This window comes from Mauremys mutica, unplaced genomic scaffold (genome assembly GCF_020497125.1).
Source record: "Mauremys mutica isolate MM-2020 ecotype Southern unplaced genomic scaffold, ASM2049712v1 Super-Scaffold_100095, whole genome shotgun sequence".
NCBI classification, from domain to species: Eukaryota; Metazoa; Chordata; order Testudines; family Geoemydidae; genus Mauremys; species Mauremys mutica.
Genome location: NW_025423264.1, coordinates 775,656 through 802,611, shown reverse-complemented (window position 1 = coordinate 802,611; position 26,956 = coordinate 775,656). Strand labels below are relative to the sequence as shown.

Below are 26,956 nucleotides of genomic sequence, written 5' to 3'. Positions count from 1 at the left end.
TCATATTATGCACTACTCCTAGTGACGCTCTCCAATGGATCTGCATCCTCCACCCACCGTGAGGTAGGTAGGAGCGGATCATTATTATCCTTACTTGAAAGAGGGAGAAGCTAAGGCTGAGAAAGGAGAATTGACTTGTCTTAGGTCACACAGCCAGTCAGTGGCAGAGTTGGGAATAGGACCCAAGAGCCCTGATTTTCAAAGTAACCATCAGATCTTGAATTTCAGACACTGAAGGAACTGAATAAAGTGCTCTCAGATGAGCTCCAGACCAACAACAGTGCACAGTAATTATTCAGCAAGTATTTGAGAACTACAATTTTAGAGAGAATCATGAACTGCTCAGAGACCATTAATGCAGAAAGCAGCAAAATTTGTCAAACATATGACGGTTATGACTTATTTCCTTGGTCTTAAAAGAGAACAACAAGGATCTGAGTCCCCTCCCTGTCAATAACCCCCTGCTCAGCCAATCAGGGTAGAGACTGAGGATGGGAAGCTGAGGGTTCTCACCAAAGAGCCCAAAGGATGGCCCAGGTCACCGGTGGGGATCACTGCCCGAGCACTATTTCAGCCCCACATTTTTGGGTGGACCACCCACAGTGGGAGCTGCCTGTAGATTGCCACGGACTCGCAGGGGCGAAAGAAAATGCAGGCCTGTTATTTACCAGGCTGTACGTGGCAACAGACTATATTGGTAAGGGATGCAAGGAGAGTATGGGTCACGATGCAAACTGCAGACACACACACACACTAAAATTAATCAATTTAAAGTTTTATTGGGGATAATTACAAGGGGTAAGGGAGGAGCGTATGATTAGCTAATAGAGTTAATGAAACTTAAAACACACAATGACTAAAATATCTACTAACAATATTTATAAACAAAGGTGCAGCATTTAATAATAACTGATACTTACAAATACAAACCAACACATAACGACTGGCAAACGTAGAAGCTCTGTTTGAAACACGTGAGCTGAGAGAGAGGCGTCGAGGTGACCAGGCTCGGTTACGGGTGTACACAGGATTCGTTTTTCTTTCTCCTCTCCCTGCCTGCACATGGCAGGCAGGCCTAAAGTACTAACTATGACATCATAGAAGCAGGGGCGGCTCTATAAAATACGCCGCCCTTCCCTGGTCCCGCGGCCGGGGCAGAAGTGTCTGTGGCGGGTGTGGTGGTCCCGCGGCTCCGGTGGAGCATCCGCAGGCATGCCTGCGGGATCTCCCTCCGAGCCGCGGGACCAGCGCACCCGCCGCAGTCATGCCTGCGGGAGCTCAAGCGGAGCCGCGGGAAGAGGGGACCCACCGCAGTCATGCCTGCGGCAGGTCCGCTCGTCCCGGGCTCCGGTGGACCTCCCACAGGCATGACTGCGGAAGGGCCGCCGGAGTCAAATGCCGCCCTGCCCCGACAACGCCGCCCCACGCGCCTGCTTGGCGCGCTGGGCTCTGGAGCCGGCCCTGCATAGAAGTGTCATAGGGGACGGTGCCCAAAACCTGTTTGTGTCCGTTTCTGATTGGCACAAGCAAAGTTTACACCAAGTAGGGGAGCAGGTGCCTTAAAGTCTGGCTTCGCCCCCAAAAGGTGAGGAAATGCATATTGTCTTAGAATGCGTTAAACACTGAATGACAAAAGAAGAGGCCAGGGCAATACCGGTATGGGCAAGTTTTACAGGATGCAGACAGGAACTCATCTCAACACTGCCGAGCACTCCCCCGCAAAACACACACACACCGCTCCTGCTGTTGGGAGCGGAACAGGAGAAAGGACAAAAGAAGCAAGAGACAAAGAGAAAGGAGGGAGGGACGGATGAAGGAAAAGATGAAACAAAAAGGACAAACCCTAATATCCCCAGTGATTCTAAGGGACAAAATCCCAGGTGTAGAATAAAATTCGACCCCCTTAAACTCGTGTTTTCCATGCGTAGAATTCAACTGTCACCAGATGGATCAGACTGAACAGGTTTCAAACCTCAAGGAGGCTCTTACCTTCTAAACAGGGACAGTTCTTTTCTAGTAAAATCAGGAAAAGGGAAGGGGAAAACTCGAAAAAGGTTCCTCCTGGCACTCACGTACCTGAACCCAAATACTCTCTCAGTCCTCAAAGAGAGACCTGGAGAAGGAGAGTTGCTGAAGCAAAACCACAGGGGTCTCTGAGGATTCCCTGGCCCCTCGCCCCTGTACTGCCTGGCTGATGTCACCATCTCTCTGTGAGGTCACCACCTCCCCACCACCTTTGACCAATAGTCTGAGGTCCTGCAAAAAGTCTTTGTGATGTCACTGCCGCACCCCTCCCTTGCTGTGCTAATGTCCTGCCCCTGGCCAGGAACTTTGGAGGTTTGAGCTACTCTCTGTGGATCACCCCACTCAAGGAGCATTCGTTCTAGGAAGCGAGCCGGCTAGACAGGAAAACATCAGACACTGCTCCCAATGCTACACTCAGTTTTTCAGAAATTAATCAACTTTATGGCCAGAAGAGACCATTAGAGCATCTAATCTGACCCCCTGCATATCACAGGCCTCCTGTATGACACAATAGCTACTTTTGGGGCAAATACATTCCAGAAAGGCATCTAGTCTTCATTAAATGACATCAGGAGATGGCAAATCCATCACTTTCCTTGGTAGCTTGTTCCTGTGGTGAATCATCCTTGCTGTTGAATATTTGTGCCTTAGTTGTAATATGAATTTGTCTTTTTTCACCTTCCAGCCATTGGGTCTTGTTATGCCTTTCTCTGCTAGATTAAAGAGCCCTTTCATATCCAATATTTTCTCTCCATTAAGGCCCTTCAACACTTCAGTGAAGTCACCTTTCAATCTTCTTTTGATAAGCGAAACAGGTTGAGCTCGTTCAATAGCTCACGAGAAGGCATTTTTCTCCAGCCCTCAGAACATTTGTTGGTTCTTTGGTCATCAGACTCCTGAACTGCAGCTGGATGTGGTTCTTGTTCTTCTGCACAGCACAGCCCCTGGAGAAGAGGGATCTGCAAATGTACATTCATATGATCCCTTTGTTTAATTGGTGAAAACATACACTAGACACTTAGAGGATTGGACTGATTTCAGCTGATGGACAACTTTGCTAGGGTTTTATGCATTTGGACAGCAAAATGTTGAGTGTTTAAATTCATATTAAGCATCCACATATAGTGGAGCTCCTGAACATAATGGAGAATGGAAATGAAAATATTTTCCTTTTTTTAAAAGAAAGTACTGTGGTTTGAACCAAGTACCACTTGATCAATAGCAAAGTACTCTACCACTGAGCTATACCCCCATCACATCAGTAAAGTGGAATTGTGATCTCCAGGACTTTGAAGGACAGACCCTGCTTCATCGAGCACCTTTGCCATTCCCAGAACACAGGTGGTTTTAAAAATGGGGTTTGATTAAACTTCTTAAATGTGGTAAACACCACAGCTTGCACACCCACCGATATAGCTTCTCCCACTGACATAGCTGCCACCTCTTGGGGAAGTGGATTAACTGCACCCACAGGAAAACTCTCTCCCATCAGCATAGAGCAGTGGTTCTCAAGCTCTAAGTCAGGACCCCAAAGTGGGTCATAACCCTGTTTTAATGGGGTCACCAGGGCTGGCATTAGACTTGTTGGGGCCTGGGGCTGAAGCCAAAAGTCTGAGCCCCACCAGCCAGAGCTGAATCCTTCAAGCTCTGGTTTTGTCCTCCCCTAACTGGGGCAGGGCTCAGGCTTTGTCTACCCTGCCTCTGCCCAGTGTGGAGGGGCTTGGTCCCTCTTTCCAGGGCCATGTAGTAAGTATTTTTTTGGCAGAAGGGGGTTGTGGTGAAAGGAAGTTTGAGAAACCCTGGCATAGAGCCTCTGAATATGTCTAGACTTGGGTCCCTGTGGCACTGTAGGTGATCAGACACTGAAAATACAGCCGTGGAGACACCACACACCAGCCTTGCCTAGCAGGCAAGAATCAAACCTCCACAGAAAGACACCCAGTTGCTTTTCCTAAGCACTCAGCCACCACCACTTAACCAAAAGGCTTTTCTACACGATGGTTCTGGTCTCACTGAAGGGTCATTTCCAATTGTTTGCTCAGACCAGCATTAGGGAAAATGGTGCCCTTGGCAACTTGTACTTTGGCACTTCCCCATTGCCCCGGGACGATCCCCACTCCCCCTTTACCGCTAGCTCCTGCACTCCCAACCCTTGCGCCTCCTTCACCCCTAACTTCTGCCCCTTCTGTGCCCCCTTTGCCCTTAACTCCCTGTGCCACCAGCCATTGCCCCTCTCCTGCAGCCCCTTCACATGGCTCCAGTGCTGGGGGCCCCGCACTTGTTCTCCCTTTCCCTGGGCTTTGGCATCACTAGCCGCTGATTAGTGAGTAGGGTTCAGTGGTCCCCAAAAAGTGGGGCATGACTCCTAGGGGGACACAGAGGAACAGTCATGGGGGCACCTCAGGGCCTGAGCCAGCCCCCATGGAGGGAGCAGCACTCAGCCCCACTCTGTCCCAGCTCTTCCCCAGCCCCACCCTCAGCCTGGGCCTCTGGCTCCTAGCTCGGCCTTGACCCCCTTTCCCCTGTCTGCACCCCTCTCCCCAGCAAGCAACAGCCCCACTCCCACCCTCGGTTCTTGACTGCGGCTTCCGAGGGGCCACAGCCATGGCTAAGAGGGCACAGTGTGAAATGTTTGGGGAATCACTGGTTTAGGGTGATGTTCTCAATCACTTCTATGCAGTCCAATAAAAGCTATTCCTCACCCACCTACCCCTCCATCAGGACCGACTAGGTATGTTCTGCTGCCCTTCACTCATGCAGGAAGGATAATAACATTTCATTCCACTCAATCCTAAAGTGATTTGTAACCCGCCACCAGCCAAAACTGGTCATTTTGGGAAAGTGGCCCCATCCTGCTGCATAGCTAGGCAGAGTAGGTGTCTCTGTGCAAACACGGTCTGTTCCTGAAGTCTTTCCCGCAGCTCCTCACTAGATGTGAGGAGGGAGCTCATTCAGCCCCTGCTTCCGCTTAGTATTTAAAAACTCCTTAGTGTCCCTAGCTCTGCTGGCCTTAGATTTCTCCTCCTGTCTATTACTTGACAGCTCAGATGAGGTGGCCGAGTGGTTAAGGTGATGGACTGCTAATCCATTGTGCTCTGCACGCATGGGTTCAAATCCCATCCTCATTGGATGCATTTAGTCATCATCCCTCCTTTGTAGACAACCATGTTGCCTTTCGTTACAGTGACAGATCAAACAATGTTGCTTCTTGCAAACAGAAACTCAGAACTCCCTTGCTTTAAATAAAATGTCTAAATCCCAGATTTCTTTTAAAAAAAATTCTCTAGTGCTGTATTTCTTAGTTTTTTTCTCCAAAGGGAACATCCTCATAATCTCCCTCAAACACCCTGGGACCTGCCCAAATTATTAAAATACCCTCAACCCATGCAAGGCCAGAGCAGTGAACCAGAGCTAGTGTCCAGGCCAAGCTGTTCTGAAGGAGGCAACTCAAACGTTTTCTCCCTGCTTCCCTTGGCAAGGTCTGACTGAGAAAACAAAATTTCCCAAACTGAAAATTTTCTGCTGAAAAACCAATACTAGTCTGGTTGGGGACTTTGGTTTGAAAGTATTATTGTTATTATTCTCTTCTGATTTCTGAATCAGTTCAGTTCAGTCTTTGTCCTCCAGGTGTGTTTCCAGCTGCTGAGTTGTGGGGGAGAGAGGCCAAGTCATGATGTCTCTTCCCCTCTTTCATAGTTTCTTCTAACTTGCTAGGAAGCTCCTTTGCTACCATGTGAGTCAAGCAGTGTCCATTGTCTCTGTGCTATCTCGGAGAAGTCTGCATTGTACACGGTTCCTGGGATAGTCCTTGGGAGTGTGGATATCTTCAGTGGGCCAGCAGCGAGTCTGGCGCCTCCATTGTCATATCTGAAAGGCTGGTGTGGGGCATTTCCCAACCTCATAACATATCTCAGTAACACACACAGACCAAACTTCATAACTTCCCAACCAATGCGAGCACACACAATCCAACACGATATTAATGTTCAACAGATCAAGACTTTTGAAATGACACCTCACCAGGCAGACTTTGTACAAACCATGTCATCATTATATGAGAGTGGTGAATATGGGGCTTCCAGGTGCTGCTCTGAGCACAGCGTGCCACACCTGGGCTGACATTGCAATGGAGACGTACCCTTAGAGTCCATCTCTCCTGGGATAAAGATGGCAGCAGGACTGGCCTCGGTCATCAGACTTGGGCTCCTGGACGTAAAGCTGAGGGGCTAAAAACTGTGGTGCAGATATTTGTGTTCACACTGAAGCCTGGGCTCAGAATCCCTCACCCCTCATGGGGCCTCAGAGGCTGGGCTCAAGCCCGTTTGCCTGCACTGTAATTTTATAGTCTTGCAGCCCGAGCCCCATAACCCTGAGTCAGCTGACCCGGGCTTTGGGACAGGTGCCCTGGGTGTGTTAATCACAGTGTAGACATAACATTAGGCTACGTCTCCAGTGCAATGAAACACCCTCCTGAGGTTTCTTTCAACCCTAATCTTCTATGATTCTACGTAGCTGCAAGTTTCTCTTTGTGTTCACATCTGTAAAGCACCATGGGGACTCTAAGATTCCCATCCACTGAGCTGCTTGATGAGGAAGGACTGGAGAGAAGGGTCCCATCAGGGCTCCCTGAGACACAGGGAGGTTTTGCTGTTCATGGATCCATGTAAAGGAAATTGTGTCTCTGTGTGAAAATGGGGAGGGAAATGAAACACCCACATGGTGGTGCCTAAGGCAGAAGGGACCCTTATAGGATTAGAACAGGATAAGTTCTCAAGCAGCATGTTTCTTACTTTGCCCATCTATCAATTTTGATTATTATTGATGGAAATATTTTGCCATTGGGTCGTGTGTTTACACAGAAATTGACATTCACCAACAAATACGTAATTCTTCCAGTCCTGGCAAGTCTGCTGATGGTGAGTTTAGAGGGACAGAGTCACTCTTCCCACTCCCCATGCCAGGCCTGTGCTCTCCAGAGTATCAACTTCCCATACAGCTGGGATCCTTCCCTGATCTCCCTTCAGACGTCTGCCCCCCATCCCCACTTCTGGGATCCCTTCTGAACACTGTCCAACTCCCCTGCTGGCAGGATCCCTCCCCATTCCTTTCATTTCCTGCCTCCCCTCTGAGCAAAAGCTCTGGACTTTTCCCACACTGGGAATTGAACCCAGGCCACCTGGGTAAAAATACAGGAACCCTGACCACTAGACCATATGGGACTTGCGCAAGCAATAAACCATTTACACATTCACTAACACATTCACATTCATTAACATTTAAAAGTAGCCATTCAAAAAACTTCAAAAACAGACTTCAAAGAGAATTTGCAGAGTTACAATTTATTTGCAAACTTAACACCATTAATTTGAGCTTGAATAGGGACTGGGAGTGGCTGGCTCACTACAAAAGCAATTTTCCCTCTCTTGGTATTGACACCTCCCCATCAATTATTGGCAGTGGACCACATCCACCCTGACTGAATTGGCCTTCAACACTGGTTCTCCCCTTGTAAGGTCCCTTCATGTCATGTTCCAATAAATATTTATGCCTGTATCTGCAATTTTCACCCCATGCATCTGAAGAAGTGGGTTTTTGACCCATGAACGCTTATGCCCAAATAAATCTCTTAGTCCTTACGGTGCCACCAGACTCCTCACTGTTTTGGTGAAATAAAACAAAACACATTCTAAGCTGATCTTAACCCTTTCAGTGCCCTTACAAACTTAGATGCTTCTCACCACAGGCTGGCTGGTTGCTTTTCAGCTGGGGTCTCCCCTTTGATCAGCTCCTCAGTCACTTGGTGTGGTGGTGTCTGTAGGTGGAGGTGAAAGAGAGAGATAAAGCATGGTGAATGTCTCTCCTTTTATCATGTCCTTCCTTCCCCATTGGCTTTGTGGCCCTCTTCAGAGTCAGGTGAGCATCACTGCGTCTCTCCAAGCAAGGTTGAGCAATTCCCCGTGTGTGGCCTCATGCAGGTGATGGCTGATTCCCCCAACTTACAGCATAGTGACAACCATACTGCACAATCCTCATAACTTCATATGCATGAATGGTATACATAGATGGGTAGAGAAATGACTTTTAGCGGATCATATCCTTTCCCCTGATACCTTACAAGTCATGTTCTATATGTAAGATCACGATTATATGAAAATGAGGAATATGGGGGTTACAGCCGCTCCCCCAAAGGTATAGAATGTCACACTGAGATTCTATTTTCATTTATGTAACCAACTTTGACCTCTCTGCCTAATACTTATAATCACTTACAATCTATCTTTCTGTAGTTAATAAACTTATTTTAATGTTTTATACTTACTTGTGAAATTGTCCAAAGTGCTTGGGAAAGCTGCTCAGATTAAAAAGGCTGGTGCATGTTCACTTTCTTTTTGAGGAAGTGGTGAATTAATTAAGGAGCTTGCACTTTTCAAGAGGTTTTGAGCAGTGTAAGATGGTACATTTCTGAGGTGCAAGGCTGAGGGCTGGGGAGATATGCTGGTGTCTCTCTATGTATAATTGAGGAGTGGCTTATAGAGCATTCATGCAACTTAGTTGGGTGCATTGCTGCATATTGTTGGCTGAATGATCACAGCACATGGAGCAGGTTTTGCTGCTTGTCACTAGTGCAGCATTGTAAGACACAGCCCAGGCTGCAGAGATAAGAGGACAGAGCAGTTCCACAGTTTGGGATTGTACCCCGCGGATCCCACCACACAGAGATCCTGCTGTGACCAGCCGTGGTAATACTGTGCTTAGTGCTCTGCTTTGTAACTTCAACAACTGCACATGCAAGATGAGTTACAGTGACCTTAACCTTGTTTCCATGTTTATCCAAAGCCTCCTTTTGACAGTTGTCAGCAAAAAGACCTGTTTCTTTTGCAAGCATTTGTATGGCTAGCCAGAGTCGAGCTTCTCCATTAACAAAAAAGATTGACCAAAAGGGGACAAGAGGAGGCACGTTCAGCAAGGCAGCACTGGATGCTGGATCCTGAATCTGCTCTTTATCCAGCAGCTCTCTTGGCAAGCTCTGCCATGGTGCCACGCTCTGGGACTTCTCCCCGAACTGCTCCATTTTTCATCAACAATAACATGAAAGGTGAAAGGACAGTAATTCTCCATTTCCTGCAAGCCCTGCAGAGAACCCTCTAGAAGGGGCTCTGTGCACAGATATCCCCAGCGAATCGCATGGGCGCATGACACAGGCTCTCCTGTCACAGCAAATTGCAGCCGGAGCAACCTCCTTGCCAATGCCAATAGCCTTTTCATCAACACCAGACTGAGGATTTGATTCTCTCCAATGCTCTGCTGGAAAGAAGCCTTTTCCTTCACAAGCAATTACTTGGATTGTCAAGGGAGGTCTCTTCTGTTTCCTAGGAAGACACAGGAAAATGTGAGCAGAGGAGACAAAAGCTATAGAACAAGGCACTACTGGGAGTTGAACCCAGGATCTCCTGTTTACAAGACAGGCGCTTTAGCCAGCTAAGCCATGGTGCCTGCCTCAAGAGTTTTTTTTCAACCATTCTATTTGATGGTCCAAGAGCTCACCTTCAGATTCCAAAGTAAAAATGTTCCCCATTTCCCTCAAGACTTGCAGACCTTGAGCAGGCTGGCTCAGTGCACAGAAAGCCACAACTGAGCTGAGAGAGGGCTTCTAACATGTGCTTCTCCCACAAGCTGCTGTGATCAGATACTGATTAGTGCTCTGTGTTTCAGTCACAGCAGCTTCAGATCAACTCTGAGTCATGGTAACCTTTCCATCAGCTCCAGACTTACCATTTAACACTCTCCAAGACTTAGCTGCAAGGAAGGGTCTCTGTGTCTTGAACAAGCACTTACAAGGATTGTGCAGTGAGGTCTTTTCTTTTCATTAGAAGAAATAAAAGAAAGGAGCCTGACAGACAAGCCAGGTTCTGGAAGGAAGAACTGTCAGGCCAAGCCAGGATCTTCTGGTGAGTAGGAAGGCTCTTCAGCCAGCGCTGCCCAAAGATCACTATCTAGAGGCCACTTCCCACAGAGACTGATTATGGTTACAGACCCATCCTGAAATTAGAGCAGGATATTTTAAAGCTTATTCTCACAGTACAGTAACACAATTCAACCATGTCAGCACAGAGGAGAAAACACTCTGTCATTTCACAGTTATTGCTACTGATCTCACTGACAAACTTCCTTTTCTCGGGGCTGCTCCCAGCACTTAGGGAGTTTTTACTCTTCTCCCTTCCAGCTGTGGTGATGGGACTGCAGCAGCTCCCCGGATGGCCGGCTTTGCTCTTTCACTTACATCCTTCACTGCTTTGGCTGAAGCTGTGTTTGCCAACAGTTTAATCCACAGCTGAGACCACAGGTACCAGCAGCTAGTTACAAAGGCTCAATTCCCATCACCATCAGTGGGAGGTTCTCCTGGGCTGCAGGATTTGGCCCATGGACAGTCTAGGTGCTACAGCAGCTACATTCTTATGTGGTGAGTCCTGCAGCCTATTACCAAACTGCTCTGCCATAGTCTGCAGGGGGCCTGACTTGCTGAGAATCTGGCAGAAGAGAGACCCTGGAGCAGAGAAGGAAAATGTCCTCAGCAGTCGCAGCCGGCAGGAGCAGCAAAGACTGAATATCAGACACACTTTTTCACCAGGGCAGTAAATGTGCACAACCCCCTGATATATTGTCAATTCACGCCCACACCCAAGGAAGCCCTATTCTGCTCTATTACACTCACATGGGATGAGAGGGAAGGTCCTCTCATGGGTAAATAACTGCTTACAAGGTAGGAATAAATGGTCAGTTTTCAAAATGGAGAGAGGTCAATGGTGGTGTCCTCCAGGGGGTCTGGGACAAGTGCTATTCAACATATTCATAAATGATCTGGAAAAAGGGGTAAACAGCGAGGTGGTAAAATTTGCAGATGATCCAAAACGACTCAGGAAAGTTAAGTCCAAAGCAGCCTGCGAAGAGTTACTAAAAGAGCTCACAAAACTGGGTTAAAGGGCAACAAAATGACAGATTTGTTGATAAATGCAAAGTGATGCACATTGGAAAACATAATCCCAACTATACATATAAAATGACGAGGCCAAAAATAGTTGTTGCCACTCAAGTGAGGGATTTTGGAGTCACTGCGGATAGTTCTCTGAAAACATCCACTCAGTGTGAAACGACGAGCAAAAAAGCAAAGAGAATCTTGGGAATCATTAAGAAAGGGATAGAGAATAAGACAGAAAATATCATATTGCTTATGGCCGACCACATGCATTGGCCTCCCCTCAGGCAGGGGACTTATAGGCCCTTCTGCCAGTTGGTGTTGGCAGCAGCAAGGGCTGGGTTCAATGTCTAGGGGAGGAGAGCAGCAGAGAGGGAGGAGGAGAGAGAGTCCCAAGAGCAGAGTGCAAACCAACCAGCTGAGGGTCTCACAGGAGTCCTGCAATAACAGTAGCTCCAGGTCCCATCAGGGCTGCCCAGATGGGGGAGTAAGTGGGGCAATTTGCCATGGTCCCCACATGGGCCCCCACAAGAGTTTTTTGGGGCTCCTGGAGCGGGGTCCTTCACTAACTCCGGGAGCTCTGGAAAACTCTCGTGGGGTCCGGGCCTCCGGAGATTCTTCCACTCTGGGTCTTCGGCGGCAATTCGGCGGCGGGGGGTCCTTCATGAATGAAAAGTGACTTCATTGAAGTGTTGAAGGGCCTTAATGGAGAGAAAAGATTGGGTATGAAAGGGCTCTTTAATCTCAAAGAGAAAGGCATAACAAGACCCAATGGCTGGAAGGTGAAAAAAGACAAATTCATATTCCAACTAAGGCACAAATATTCAACAGCGAGGATGATTCACCACAGGAACAAGCTACCAAGGAAAGTGGTGGATTCTCTATCTCTTGATGTCATTTAATGAAGACTAGCTGCCTTTCTGGAATGTGTTGCCCCCAAAAGTAGCTATTGTGTCATACAGGAGGCATGTGATTTGCAGGGGGTCAGATTAGATGCTCTAATGGTCTCTTCTGGCCATAAAGTCGACTAATTTCTGAAAAACTGAGTGTAGCATTGGGAGCAGCGTCCGATGTTTTCCTGTCTAGCCGGCTTGCTGCCTAGAACGAACGCTCCTTGAGTGGGGTGATCCACAGGGAGTAGCTCAAACCTCCAAAGTGCCTGGGCAGGGGCAGGACATAAGCACAGCAAGGGAGGGGTGTGGCAGTGACATCACAAAGGCTTTTGCAGGACCTCAGACTATTGGTCAAAGGTGGTGGGGAGGTGGTGACCTCACAGAGAGATGCTGACATCAGCCAAGCAGGACAGGGGCGAGAGGCCAGGGAAACCTCAGAGACCCCTGTGGCTTTGCTTCAGCCAGTCTCCTTCTCCAGGCCTCTCTTTGAGGACTGAGAGAGTATTCGGGTTCACGTATATGAGTGCCAGGAGGAACCTCTTTCGAGTTTTCTCCTTCCCTTTTCCTGATTTTACTAGAAAACAGCCGTCCCTGTTTAGAAGGTAAGAGCCTCCTTGATGGAAGGGGTGTCATGGGGGCGTCACAGTTCGGATGCCGGTGCCCCCCCCCCACAATGTAAGGAAGTTCCCGCCACCCTGCTCTGTGTTCGCAGTGCGGGAGAGAGCAGCATCCACGGCAGTGATTTGCTCCTGGCTGCCGGAGCAGAGCAGCAGGCTCAGCTGTCAGAACTTCCCAGAGCGATGAAAGGGGAGGGGCCCATGGCTCTGTAGCAGGAATGCAGGGCAGGCGAGTTCATGGCAGGCATTGTGGGATACTGGAGGAGGCCAGTTATGGTGATATAATGAACAGCAGCGTCTACTCTGTCACTTTAAGTTTGCTGCAAAAAGCTCTAGACCTCTCATTGAAGTCGTTTTATTATGTCAGCAAAACAGGGCAGTTTTGTCGCCAGACGTGGCATTGCAGTGTGTACACCAGCCACAAGCTGCCGACCAAGGGAGCATTGTGTGTTTTTCACACACCTGAGCAATATAATTCTGCTGAAACAACTTTGTAGTGCAGACCTGGCCAAAGATTCACTCACACACAGCTTGCAAGGAAAACCTCACCTGCTCCTCTGCTTTGCAGAATCCAAACACAAGCAAAGCTTGTCAGGCCCCTATGGCAGGGAGTCAGGTGTGGGCAGACAGTATATTTTAGCCACCCACAGGTACCATGGCTTAGCTGGCTAAAACACTTGTTTTGTAAACAGGAGATCCTGGGTTCAACTCCCAGTGGTACCTTGTTGGCTGGTTGTTGGGGCACCTGCTATTGGCTACTGTCAGAAGACAAGATTCACAATGAGATGGGCCTTTGGTCTGGCCCAGTGTGGTTTTTCTTATGGTTTAAATTACACTCACAGGCACTGATAACAGAGTTACTGAACGTTTGGGAGTTAGGAGCGGGTAGGTCAGTGGTCCAGTCCCCTCCCAGATGACCCCTGTCTCCCTCTGGGACAGGGGCAGGTCTGAGCTCTCACCCAAATGCTCATTGTGGCTGCCAGAATCTGTGAGCAGCTTGTTTAGTTTACAGCAAAGGTTGAGTCCTGCTTTGTGCACCGTGTGTGAGAATGAAAATCCTAAACTGCCCTTTGAAAGAACAAATGCAGCAGGACGTGTTATTGTCCCTGCCCCAAAGCAGACAGACCAATGGAGAAATGCCGTCGAGTCCAAGGTAATACTCCCCTGCCATTTTACCTTTTTTGCTTGCTAAACTCCTTCTTATCTGCCCGGCCCAGGCTGTCCTCTGCCTCAGCTGCTGCTCCCGGCCTGCTCTAGAGTCAAACGCGCAGGGCCCCCAGGGGAACAGAGGCTGGGACAGGGCAGCAGTCTGGGCTGGGCTGGGAAGATGCTGGGAGTTCTCGTTCCCTGAGAACTGGCCTGGCTCCCATCTCAACAGCAAACAAATCAATTCCACGTCCCCTCCCCAGAAAAACCAGCCTGGAGCCAAGGGCAGCAGGGGACAATTCCCTGCAGTTCCCACCGAGGCAGGAGAGAACCCAGGGTGTTTCTAGCAGAGCTTATGGAACTGACGTGGGGAAACCAGCCTTTAATAACAGGCAGTTCCAGTTTAAGCTAAGTTGTTTTTAACAATTTTTACAACATTAAATAACCCTTCAGTCGTAGTGTCACCATCCATAACATTGCTTCAGCCTTATAGGTTCCTAAGTGCACATCTAAACATCTCTTCAAACACAAGGGAGTGTAGATCAGTCAATGTTCAGATTTCAGAGTAGCAGCCGTGTTAGTCTGTATCCGCAAAAAAAACAGGAGTACTTGTGGCACCTTAAAGACTAAAATAAATTTAGTCTTTAAATTTAAATTTTAAATTTAAATTTAAAATAAATAAATGCTAAAATAAATTTGTTAGTCTTTAAGGTGCCACAAGTACTCCTGTTTTCAATGTTCAGAGTCATCCCACATAAAAGAACCATGTTGTGGTACATACTGGCCCCATCATGTGGCCATCGCCTTTCCCTCCTCTCTGTTAAAAGTTTTAGTATTTTGCACAGAAACTTTCTTCCCTCAGGAGAGTCCTGGGAACCAGGGCTGCCAGCCAGAGAAACACCTTTAAGAGGCAACGTACTCTGCCAAAAAATGATCTCCCTCCTTCAGTTCAGTGACACCCTGAAATGTTACTTATCAGGGCAGAGCCGGAGGATTGAAAGCAGCTACATCAAACCCCTGTGTAGCTACCAGGAATGAACACAAACACTCTCTTGTATCTGAAGAGATGTTTAGTTTTACCCTTGGTAAACTACAAGACTAAAGGGAAAGGCGGTGGTGCCAGATATAAAGAGTGAAACACGAGACAATCATCATAGTTATGCCCATAGTGACTGCAAATTATTTCTAAATTCTTCTTATTATCATCAGTGTATTATTTTCTCTGGAGTCTAGACATTGACTATATCTTGACCAAGAAATTTAGATCTTGATAAAATAATCAACTATCCCTGGTTAAGGGAACGGACTTGATACCCACTGGGGTGTCCCTACACAGGTACAAGTACTAACAACAGTGGCTTCCTTTTAGCCATTGATTTTAATCAGGGCAATAAATTGATACGAACTCCTGTAAAATCATTTTCCAGCCCGACTCCTTCACCCACATTTGTTAGGGCATTGGGCCACCATATGGACGTTTCATTTCCCTCCTCAATTTCACACAGAGACACAATTTCCTTTGCACAGATCCATGAACAGCAAAACCTCCCTGTGTCTCTTGTCTGAGCCAGGGCATTCGATGCCAGTGAACCCTTCTCTCCTGCAATGGCGATGGTCAGACAGAGGGGACGTGGCACCTGCATCCCTGCCAGGGAGATATTGGCTCGGCTCTTTCTTTCTGCTGCTGTTGTTAGTCCATGAAACATCAGGGATGGAATGCAAGGCTGAGCTCACGCACCAATCCCCTGAAACATTTCAGTGCCCCAGAGAAATCCTGTCCCCGGCTATTGGCATGATAGGGTGGAGATTTGAATAGGAAAGGGACTGTCTGAATTGTCAGTGTGGGGAATGGACAACAACCTATAGCAATGTCATTAACCACAAACACACTCTCATCCTGCTCCAGCTGGAAGGGAAATGGGCAGGAGCTCTTGCTGTTCAGCCATGGACACACTTACACTAATGCCCAGCCGTGAGTGTGCTGGGGGAGCTGGTCTGAGCCATTTGAAGTGACAATTCTGTGAGAACAGAATCATGGTGTAGTGAAGTAACTGCACATTAAGTACTTGTGGCTGAGTGGTTAAGGTGATAAACTAGAAATCCATTGGGGTCTCCTCACACAGGTTTGAATCCTGACAACTATGGAGGCATTAGTATGTTGCTAGTGCCTGAGTGTCCACAGAACAAAACTGGAGCTGGATTTGGTCTCACTGTGAGGCTGGCTACACTTAAAATGCTGCTGTGACACTACTCTAGCCCTGTGGAGTAGACAGCTGCTACAGTGACTGGAGGGGTTTTCCATCCCTGTAATAGCTACATTGACAGAACAATCTTTCCTTTCATTTAGCACTATCTAACCACGGCTTAGGTCAGCTTAATTATACTGATTTTCGGGGTTTTCACACCCTGAAAGACGTACTTGTTAGAGGGTTTATTCCATCTCCTTCCCATTCCCTGGTCCTTCCCATGAGACCAGAGAGCAGAAGAGGAAGAAACATGACCTGCCGAAGAGCATAGAGAGTTTGTTTCATTTTGGACTGTGACTATTAGCAGAAGAGTGACACCTAAGGGCTGTCACTACCACCCACCAAGGGGCTTGAGTTTATGATGGTGGGATTAAGAGCATCATGCTCTACCAACTGAGCTAGCTAGATTTAAAGTCAGTCAACTGCCCAGTCGCAGTGTAGAAGGAGCCTGAGGGTGTTTATTTGTGAGCTGAGGTTCCCTGTCTGACATTTGCCTTCTTTCCTGGTCCATTATGTCTCCAGCGAGCAAACCGGACCTGTCACAAGGCTGGTTAGATGCTGCTTTCTAGACCAGAGAGCTGGGGTTGATTTAACATGCTGTCGCCATCAGCTGGTCAGAGTAACCAGGGTGGGAGGGTGGAATTTAGGATTCTTCCACCAAGGGGAGGTGCTGTTGGACTCATCTAGTGGGGGAGAGTCTGAGTCTGAGTTCCCCACATGCCACACACACATTTTCACAGGGAATCAGGTCCCCTGGGGAAAAACTCAAAAGAAGCCCAGGCCCAGGAGTGTCAGAGAAGGGAATCACTGTTTGCCTTAAGAGGTGGGTGAGGGAAACCTGCAGGTCCTTAGATCCCTCCAGCGCCTGATAGAACCATTTGTGGGGAAGGTCTGGGGAAGCCGAGGAGGACAAGGAGACGGGAAAAGGGCTTGGAGCTGTTGTGCAATCCCCATGCTCTCAGCAGAAGGGTCCGGGGGGCTCAGCACTCAGAACTCACAAGATGGCAAAGCTCAGAGCCCCGTTACACGGAGTCAGAATGTGATCAGTTCACACCAAGGGGTAGCAACACCCCTCCCTTGGTCTCTATGCCAGAGCTCCTATCAGCTCAGTGTCCTTCCCGCAAGAGCGGGCTGCTGAGAGGGTTGCAATGGGGTAAATGAAGGCAGAGGAGGATTGTTCCTGATGGGGTTTTTTTGTGTGTCTCTGTGATCCTGCTGGAGGAAGCATGATTTGAGTTTGTTTCAGTGACTTGGGTTGGGCTGAGGTTGTGACCCTGAGCACAGGGGTTCTCTGCTCTTAGCCCCTCAGGGAGTGGACAGTGGAACAGTTTCAGAAAGTGGCTAGAAAGTAGCCTAAGAAAGTGTAGCATAAGTGAGAAGAAAAGCTACACCATCATCTCCCTGGTGGTCTAGTGGTTAGGATTTGGCACTCTCACTGCCAAGGCATGGGTTCAATTCCCAGTCAGGGAAAAGTGACTTTAAACCAGAAAAGCTTCAATTATTCTTCACTTGCAATGTAAACAAATCCAAGGTTTTTTCCTGATTCCCCCCATCTTCCCAGCGTCTCCATGGCAGGGCTGGCTCCAGACACCAGCGCAGCAAGCAGGTGCCTGGGGCGGCCAATGGAAAGAGGAGGCTTCAGCGGCAATTCAGCCCTCTCAGAGGGAAGGAATTGCCACCAACAGCGGCAGAGGTAGAGCTGCAGTTGATTGCAGCTTTTTCATTTTATTTTTCTGCTTGGGGTGGCGAAAACACTGGAACTGGCCCTGCTCCATGGAAGACAATTTGTCAAATCCCAGATGAGTGGAGTTCTATCAGTTCTCAGCCTGAGTCCTTAGGTCTTAATCCTGAGGATATTGTCCCATCATGGGGCCATTTCCTGTCTCTCTTTCCTAGGGAAGCACAATTTTCCTTGCACAGACACAGAACAGCAAGATCTTTCTCTGTCCCTTGTGCAAAGCAGGGGGCCAAATTCCATGGAAACAATGGACAAGCAGGGGGCCCTGGGCACATCCAGCCCTGGCCATGAGATGTTCCCTCCCCTCTTTCTTTATGCCCCTGTTGTTATTTCATGGATTGTCTGGGATGGGGGAAAAGCTGAGTTCACTGCAGGTGGAGGGGAAAAAGGACCATGAAAATCTCAGGCCCCAACCCCTGCTACCAGGATCACCAAGGTGCTGGGAATCTGCATGGGAAAGGGACTGTGTAAATTATCAAGGTGGGGAATGAATAACAATCTACAACTAGATCCACCTCATTAATCACTGACACAGGCTAATCCTGCTGCAGATAGAAGGGAAACTGGGAGTGATTCTTTGCTGCTCAACCATGGAAACAGTGACCCAATTGCACCGCAGTGAATGTGCTGGGGAAAGCTGGACTTCACAGGCAGGTGGCAATAGCAGATCCTAGAAACACCTGGAGCTTCCCACAGCACTTCTGCGACCAGGGTCAGATGTTGAGTGACTCACAGCGCCCCTCCCCTCCCATTCCCTTCCAGCAGGAGGTGGCAGCACCCCCCACCCAATGCAGGGGAGAGGGCTGAGTGCATCGCTGCCCCCTGAGTCCAGGGCACCCACTCTCTCTGCCCCACACATATAATCTGGCCCTGCTGCAAAGTGACCCCTAAGAACCAGCAGCCTCCAGGACCGCAGGTTTGGCCCTCAGAGCAGGGAATGTGTCCCCCAGGCTGCTCTTAGGCCACTGGGTGCTCTGGAAACAAGAGGGCTCTGAGTGTAACCCAGGGGTCAGCAACCTTTCAGAAGTGCTGTGCCGAGTCTTCATTTATTCACTCCAATTCAAGGTTCCGCATGCCAGTGATACATTTTAATGTTTTTAGAAGGTCTCTTTCTATAAGTCTATAATATATAACTAACTATTGTTGTATGTAAAGTAAATAAGGTTTTTTAAAATGTTTAAAATGATTTAGTTGGGTTTGGTCCTGCTTTGAGCAGGGGGTTGGACTAGATGACCTCCTGAGGTCCCTTCCAACCCTGAGATTCTATGATTCTATGATAAGAAGCTTCATTTAAAATTAAATTAAAATGCAGAGCCCCCAAGACTGGTGGCCAGGACCTGGGCAGTGTGAGTGCCACTGAAAATCAGCTCGTGTGCCACCTTCGGCACACGTGCCATAGGTTGCCTACCCCTGGTGTAACCCATAGCAAGCAAAAACTATCTGGGGATGTAGCTCAGTGGTAGAGCATATGCTTTGCATGTATAAGGCCCTCACTTCAATCTCCAGGTTCCTTTTTCACCCTGCTGCTTTGCTCATGCCCAGAGGGGATGTGGCCCAGCAGTCTCCCTGCAGGAGTTTCAATCCTGCTCAGTGAGGGGCAAGTGCCAATTGCATGGAAGGTCTTGGGGGGGTTTCTGCTCCTAAGTCACCTCTGTACATGTAAGATTCCCACCCACTGTGCTGCTTGGGACAAGGGTAGATGAGAAGGGTGAATCCTCCAGCACTGGAGGGAAAGGTCCCATCTGCACAGACTGAGAGGCCAGGAAACAGAGGGGCAGTCAGTGCTCAGAGAGGAGAGAGGTCGGTGATTTACACCCACCAGGGGACACTGTCTTTTTGAGGCGAGTGCAGCTTGCTTGGGATGGTGCTGACGATGGACAGAAAAAAGGCTGGAGTCAGTGACTGACGAGACCACAGAAGTGGCAGGGGAATGACAGCCCCACAGAAGGTCCTGGGTGCTCAGATGACCCAGTTATTGCACCCTGGCCTGTCACAGAGAGAGAAAAGACCCAGCGGGACCCAGCCCCCCTACAGTGATCCCATGGACAAGAACCTGGCTGGGAGTTGGGTGAAGGTTCCCTCTGGGCAAAGGGGAGCTGAAATCCCTCCGTGTCCTGGAATGTAAGTAATGGAAGCTTCAAACCCTGCAGGGGTGTGGGCTGAGGTGCATCAGCAGAAGGTTGGGCTGGACAGGGGCGGCAGGTTTGGATAATTTTTGGTGGTGCCCAGAATGGGACCAAGTCCTGCCCCACCCGACCCTCACACAGGACCAGTTTTAGGCCGATTCTCCCGATTCCCCTGAATTGGGCCCCACGCCTAAGAGGGCCCCGTGCCCAAGCCCCGGTACCGTGTACCAGCAAGAGCCGGTTCGCCGCACTGGGGTGGCCCGGCTTCCTCAGGGGGCAATTTAAAGGGCCTGGGGCTCCCAGCAGGGGCTGGGATAGGCTGGGGTAGGGCTGCGGGGCGCTGGGGGCTATTTAAAAAGTCCAGGGTTCCCATTGCTTCTACCGCCCCGGCCCTTTATATAGCCCCCAGAGCCGCGCCGCTTCCCCAGGACTCCCACAGCTATTTACAGGGCCGGGGCGGTGGAAACAGGGGAGCCCCGGGCCATTTAAATAGCCCCCAAGCCCCGGGCTGCTGCTGCTACCCCGGTGCTGAGGGAGGGAAGAGGGAGCACTTAACGTACAGGGTGGGCTGTACCCTCTGTACCTGCACCCCCTGCCTGCAGCCAGCCCCTGCTGCACCCCCTGCCCTGCCTCCAGCCCCTCACCCCCTGCCCTGCCTGCACCAGCCCCTGCCCACAGCCAGCCCCACACCCCCTGCCTGCAGCCAGCCCATCTCCAGTCAGCCCTGCACCCCCTGCCCTGCCCGCAGCCAGCCCCTGTCTCCAGCCAGCCCTGCACCTCCTACTCACAGCCAGCCCCTGCTGCACCCCCTGCCCTGCCTCCAGCCCCTCACCCCCTGCCCTGCCTGCACCAGCCCCTGCCTCCAACCAGCCCCACACCCCCTGCCTGCAGCCAGCCCATCTCCAGCCAGCCCTGCACCCCCTGCCCTGCCTGCACCAGCCCATCTCCAGCCAGCCTCACACCCCCTGCCTGCACCAGCCCATCTCCAGCCAGCCCTGCATCTCTTGCTCGCAGCCAGTCCCTGCTGCACCCCCTGCCTTGCCTCCAACCCCTCACCCCCTCCCTGCCTGCACCAGGCCCTGCCTCCAGCCAGCCCCACACCCCCTGCCTGCACCAGCCCATCTCCAGCCAGCCATGCACCCCCTGCCCTGCCTCCAGCCCCTCACCCCCTGCCCTGCCTGCACCAGCCCCTGCCCACAGCCAGCCCCACACCTCCTGCCCACAGCCAGCCCATCTCCAGCCAGCCCTGCACCCCCTGCCCTGCCCGCAGCCAGCCCCTGTCTCCAGCCAGCCCTGCACCTCCTGCTCACAGCCAGTCCCTGCTGCACCCCCTGCCTTGCCTCCAAACCCTCACCCCCTGCCCTGCCTGCACCAGCCCATCTCCAGCCAGCCTCACACCCCCTGCCTGCACCAGCCCATCTCCAGCCAGCCATGCACCCCCTGCCCTGCCTCCAGCCCCTCACCCCCTGCCCTGCCTACACCAGCCTCTGCCCACAGCCAGCCCCACACCTCCTGCCCACAGCCAGCCCATCTCCAGCCAGCCCTGCACCCCCTGCCCTGCCCGCAGCCAGCCCCTGTCTCCAGTCAGCCCTGCACCTCCTGCTCACAGCCAGCCGCTGCTGCACACCCTGCCCTGCCTCCAGCCCCTCACCCCCTGCCCTGCCTGCACCAGCCCCTGCCCACAGCCAGCCCCACACCTCCTGCCCACAGCCAGCCCATCTCCAGCCAGCCCTGCACCCCCTGCCCTGCCCGCAGCCAGCCCCTGTCTCCAGCCAGCCCTGCACCTCCTGCTCACAGCCAGCCGCTGCTGCACACCCTGCCTGCACCAGCCCCGCACCCCCTGCAGCCAGCCCTGCTCCGTGCCCTGTCTCCAGCCAACCCCTGTCGTAACCCCTGCGGCTCTGCCTGAAGCCAGCCAGCTCCCCACACCCCCCTGCCCGCACCAGCCCTACACCACCGGCCCCGCACCTCCTGCCCTGTCTCCAGCCAACCCCTGCTGCACCCCCCTGCCTAAAGCCAGCCAGTCCCGCACACCCCATCTCCAGCCAGCCCCGCACCCCTTGCCCTGCCTGCAGCCAGACCCTACCTCCAGTCAGCCCCTGCCCTGCCTCCAGCCAGCCCCATGTCCACTGGTGCCCTGCAGTTCCCAGGGCAGTAACCCTGCACACCTGCTTCAATGAGGGGGGCAGGGAGCAGCTGGGACCCACACATGTGCACATCCTAGGGTGACCAGACAGCAAGTGTGAAAAATCAGGACAGGGGGTGGGGGTTATTAGGATCCTATATAAGAAAAAGTCCCAAAAAATGGGACTGTCCCTATAAAATCAGGACATCTGGTCACCCTAGCACACCCCCAGGGAGTGGCAGGGACCCACACATGTAAAACGGAATTCGTTTCTAGTTCAGGCTCATCTTTTTAAAAAAGAACTTTAGGTAGGGTTAACATACACCCGTATTTTCCTGGACATGTCAGGCTTTTTGATTCTTAAATCACTGTCTGGGAGGAATTTTTAAAATTTAAAAATTCCTCCTGGGAAAATACGGACGCATGGTAACGCTATTGGTACAAAAATACATACTGTGGCACATCCCTTAAATCAGAACTTTTTATAGGGAACCGGTTCCTAAGGAATGAAAGTATTTTTTATATATACATATATATATATCTATATAAATTTTTAGTTATCCCTGCTGGGGCCCAGCTGAAAATGACTGCCCAGAGTTCGAGAACTGTCCCTGTTCTCATTGGACAGATGGGGAGAAGCCTGAAGTACAAAGAAGGGAAGCGACCTTCCCAAGGGCCTACACAGCAAGTTGGTGGCAGAGCCAGAAAGAGAAGCCAACAGTCCTGACTCCTGTTCTAATGGACAAAAAAACCCCAGAGAAACGGATAGAGCCCAGGAATCGAGATGGTGGGGAAATTTCATTGAAACCATTTCTGTCAGAAAATCCCCTTCAGACTAAACCAGTTTGTTTCTCAAAATCAAAACAAGTGGGATGAAAGTTCTATGCAAAAATATTTTGTTGCAAAACAAAAGCATCTCCTGTTTGTCAGAGTGTGTTAAATTGTCTCGTCGCACACAAAGAGGAGACACTTAGATCTCAAACATTAGATAAGATGCTTCAGTCTGAGCTAAGTCGTTGCTGCTCTTAACAATTTCAAAATAAAAAGTACAAAGAAAATAGACTATTTCAGCTACTCTATTATGTCATAATCTGCTCTGAGTAAATGTGATAGGACACCGCATATTATGCACTACTCCTAGTGACACTCTCCAATGGATCCCCACCAACCGTGAGGTAGGTAGGAGCGGATCATTATTATCCCTACTTGAAAGAGGAAGAAGCTAAGGCTGAGAAAGGAGAATTGACTTGTCTTAGGTCACACAGCCAGCCAGTGGCAGAGTTGGGAATAGGACCCAAGAGCCCTGATTTTCAAACTAACCATCGGATCTTGAATTTCAGACACTGAATGACCTGAATAAAGTGCTCTCAGATGAGCTCTAGACCAACAACAGTGCACAATAAATATTCAGCAAGTATTTGAGGAGAACTGCAATGTTAGAGAAAATCATGAACTGCTCAGAGACAATTAATGCAGAGGAGCAGCAAAATTCATCAAACATATGACTGGTTATGACTTATTTCCTTGGGCTTAAAAGAGAACAACAAGGACCTGAGTCTCCTCCCTGTTAATAACCCCCTGCTCAGCCAATCAGGGTAGAGACTGAGGACGGGAGGCTGAGGGTTCTCGCCCAAAGGATGGCCCAGGTCACCGGTGGGGATCACTGCCTGAGCACTATTTCAGCCCCACATTTTCGGGTGGACCTCCCACAGTGGGAGCTGCCGAGCACTCCCCTGAGACACATACACACACCCCTCCTGGTGCTGGGAGGGGAACAGGAGAAAGGACAAAAGAAGCAAGAGACAAAGAGAAAGGAGGGAGGGAGGGATGGAGGAAAAGGTGAAACAAAAAGGAGAAACCCTAATATCCCCAGTGATTCTAAGGGACAAAATCCCAGGTGCAGAATAAAATTCAGCCTCCTTAAGCTCGTGTTTTCCATGCCTAGAATTCAACTGTCACCAGATGGATCAGACTGAACAGGTTTCAAACCTCAAGGAGGCTCTTACCTTCTAAACAGGGACGGCTGTTTTCTAGTAAAATCAGGAAAAGGGAAGGAGAAAACTCGGAAGAGGTTCCTCCTGGCACTCATACGAGTATACGTGAACCCGAATACTCTCTCAGTCCTCAAAGAGAGACCTGGAGAAGGAGACTTGCTGAAGCAAAGCCACAGGGGTCTCTGAGGTTTCCCTGGCCCCTCGCCCCTGTCCTGCCTGGCTGATGTCAGCATCTCTCTGTGAGGTCACCACCTCCCCACCACCTTCGACCAATAGTCTGAGGTCCTGCAAAAGGCCTTTGTGATGTCACTGACACACCCCTCCCTTGCTGTGATAATGTCCTGCCCCTGGCCAGGCACTTTGGAGGTTTGAGCTACTCCCTGTGGATCACCCCACTCAAGGAGCGTTTGTTCTAGACAGCAAGCCGGCTAGACAGGAAAACATCAGACACAGTTCCCAATGCTACACTCAGTTTTTCAGAAATTAGTCGACTTTATGGCCAGAAGAGACAATTAGAGCATCTAATCTGACCCCCTGCATATCACAGGCCTCCTGTCTGACACAATAGCTACTTTGGGGGCAAACACATTCCATTAGATGACATCAGGAGATGGCAAATCCACCACTTTCCTTGGTAGCTTGTTCCTGTGGTGAATCATCCTCACTGTTGAATATTTGTGTCTTATTTCTAATATGAATTTGTCTCTTTTCACCTTCCAGCCACTGGGTCTTGTTATGCCTTTCTCTGCTCGATTAAAAAGCCCTTTCATACCCAGTCTTTTGTCTCCATTAAGGCCCTTCAACGCTTCAATGAAGTCACCTTTCAATCTTCTTTTGATAAGCTAAACAGGTTGAGCTCATTCAATAGCTCACTAGAAGGCATTTTTCTCCAGCCCTCAGAACATTTGTCATCAGACTCCTGAACTGCAACTGGATGTGGCTCTTGTTCTTCTGCACAACATAGCCCTGGAGAAGAGGGATCTGCAAATGTACACTCGTATGATACCTTTGTATTATTGATGAAAACATAAACTAGACACTTAGAGGATTGGAACTGATTTCAGCTGATGGACAGCTTTGCTAGGTTTTTATGCATTTGGACAGCGAAATGTTGAGTGTTTACATTGATATCAAGCACTCCTGTATAGAGGAGCCCCTGAACATAATGGAGAATGGAAATGAAAATGTTTTCCTTTTTTTTTTAAAAAAAAGAAAGAGGGTTATAAGAGAACACGCGGGTTTGAACTGAGGACTACTTAAACTGCAGTCAAGCACTTAAACACTGAGCAATATCCCCATGATAACAGGACTATGGAATCATGATCTCCAGCACTTTGAAGGACAGACCCTGCTTCATCGAGGTCCTTTGCCATTCCCAGACCACAGGTGGTTTTAAAAATGGGGTTTGATTAAACTTCTTAAATGTGGCAAACACCACAGCTTGCACACCCACCGATATAGCTTCTCCCACTGACATAGCTGCCACCTCTTGGGGAAGTGGATTAACTGCACCCACAGGAAAACTCTCTCCCATCAGCATAGAGCAGTGGTTCTCAAACTGTGAGTCAGGACCCCAAAGTGGGATGTGACCCTGTTTTAATGGGGTCGCCAGGGCTGGCATTAGACTTGTTGGTGCCTGGGGCTGAAACCAAAAGTCTGAGCCCCACCACCCAGGGCTGAATCCCTCAGGCTCTGGTTTTGCCCTCCCCTAACTGGGGCAGGGCTCAGGCTTTGTCTGCTCTGCCTGTGCTCAGTGTAGAGGGGCTTGGTCCCTCTTTCCAGGGCCATGTAGTGAGTTTTTTGTTTTTTTTGCAAAAAGGGGTTGTAGTGAAAGGAAGTTTGAGAAACCCTGGCATAGAGCCTCTGAATATGTCTAGACTTGGCTCCCTGTGGCAGATCAGACACTGAAAGTTCAGCCATGGAGACACCACACACCAGCCTTGCCTAGCAAGCAAGAATCAAACCTCCACAGAAAGATGCCTGTTGCTTTCTAACCCATCTCCCTAAGCCCTCAGCCACCACCACTTAACAAAGGGGCTTTTCTACACTCTGGTTCTGGTCTCACTGAAGGGTCATTTCCAATGGTTCGCTCAGACCAGCATTAGGGGAAATGGTGCCCTGGGCAAAGCTTGTACTTTGGCACTTCCCCATTGCCCCTGGACGATCCCCACTCCCCCTTTACCGGTAGCTCCTGCACTCCCAGCCCTTGCGCCTCCTTCACCCCTAACTCCTGCCCATAGGCGCCGACTTATATGGGGCTCTGGGGCTTTAGCCCCAGGAATAAATCCCAAGCAGGGGCTCTGCCCCACCAATGTTTTCTCCCCTGCTTGGAGCGCACCCGCCGCCGCCGCCGCCACGGCTGGAGCTTCCCCCCTCCCCGCCCGGCAGGGGCGGCTCTAGGCACCAGCAAAACAAGCTGGTGCCTAGAGCTGGGGCCCCAGCTCATCCTGCCGCTGCGAGCCGAGGAGCGGCCCGTCCCCTGCAGCCGGGGCAGGGCCGCGCTACCGGCTCCTCTTGGGGGAGAGGGATGGCCCCTTACCGGTAGCGCAGCCCCGCCTGGCTGCAGAGGACGGGCCGCTCCTCCTCCGCTTGTTCGCGCCAGGTCCTACACAGCGCAGCAGCAGCAGCTTGGCTGGGGGGGGCGGGGCTAAGCTCTGCCCCGCTCAGAGCCGCGTGGTCAGGGGGCGGGGCTGGGAGCTCCGGGCCGAGCGGCTCCTCCCCTGACCACGCGGCTCTGAGCGGGGAAGAGCTCAGCCCCCTCCGGGAGCCATGCGGCTGCAGCGCAGCTCAGGGCCGCTTCTCCAGGCGCGCGCAGTGAGCGGGGGGTAAGCAGCCGGGGCCGGGGGGTTGGCTAAGGGGCAGGGAGTCCCGGGGACACTCAGGGGGCAGGGAGGGGGCACAGGTTCTGTGGGGGGAGGGGCAGTCAGGGGCCAGGGAAGGGGGGTTGGATTGGGGGGGTCTCAGGGAGGTGGTTGTCAGGCACCCCCCGACCCCATTACCCCCCAGGCCCAGCCCTGACCCCCAGCTCCAAGCCAAGCCCCACTGAGATGGGCACCCCCCAAACCCATCCTC

General features: G+C 50.6%; 3 non-coding genes across 3 annotated transcripts; 2 read left to right on the top strand and 1 right to left on the bottom strand.

The window, feature by feature from the left end:
- The first annotated feature begins 5,071 nt into the window (after positions 1–5,071).
- TRNAS-GCU lies at positions 5,072–5,153 on the top strand. Its single transcript has one exon. It is a non-coding gene; the product is annotated as a tRNA-Ser (tRNA).
- A 4,292-nt stretch (positions 5,154–9,445) lies between these two features.
- Positions 9,446–9,519, bottom strand: TRNAT-UGU. The gene has a single exon. It is a non-coding gene; the product is annotated as a tRNA-Thr (tRNA).
- Positions 9,520–17,299: 7,780 nt separating this feature from the next.
- On the top strand, positions 17,300–17,371 carry TRNAE-CUC. The gene has a single exon. It is a non-coding gene; the product is annotated as a tRNA-Glu (tRNA).
- The last annotated feature ends 9,585 nt before the right edge of the window (positions 17,372–26,956 follow it).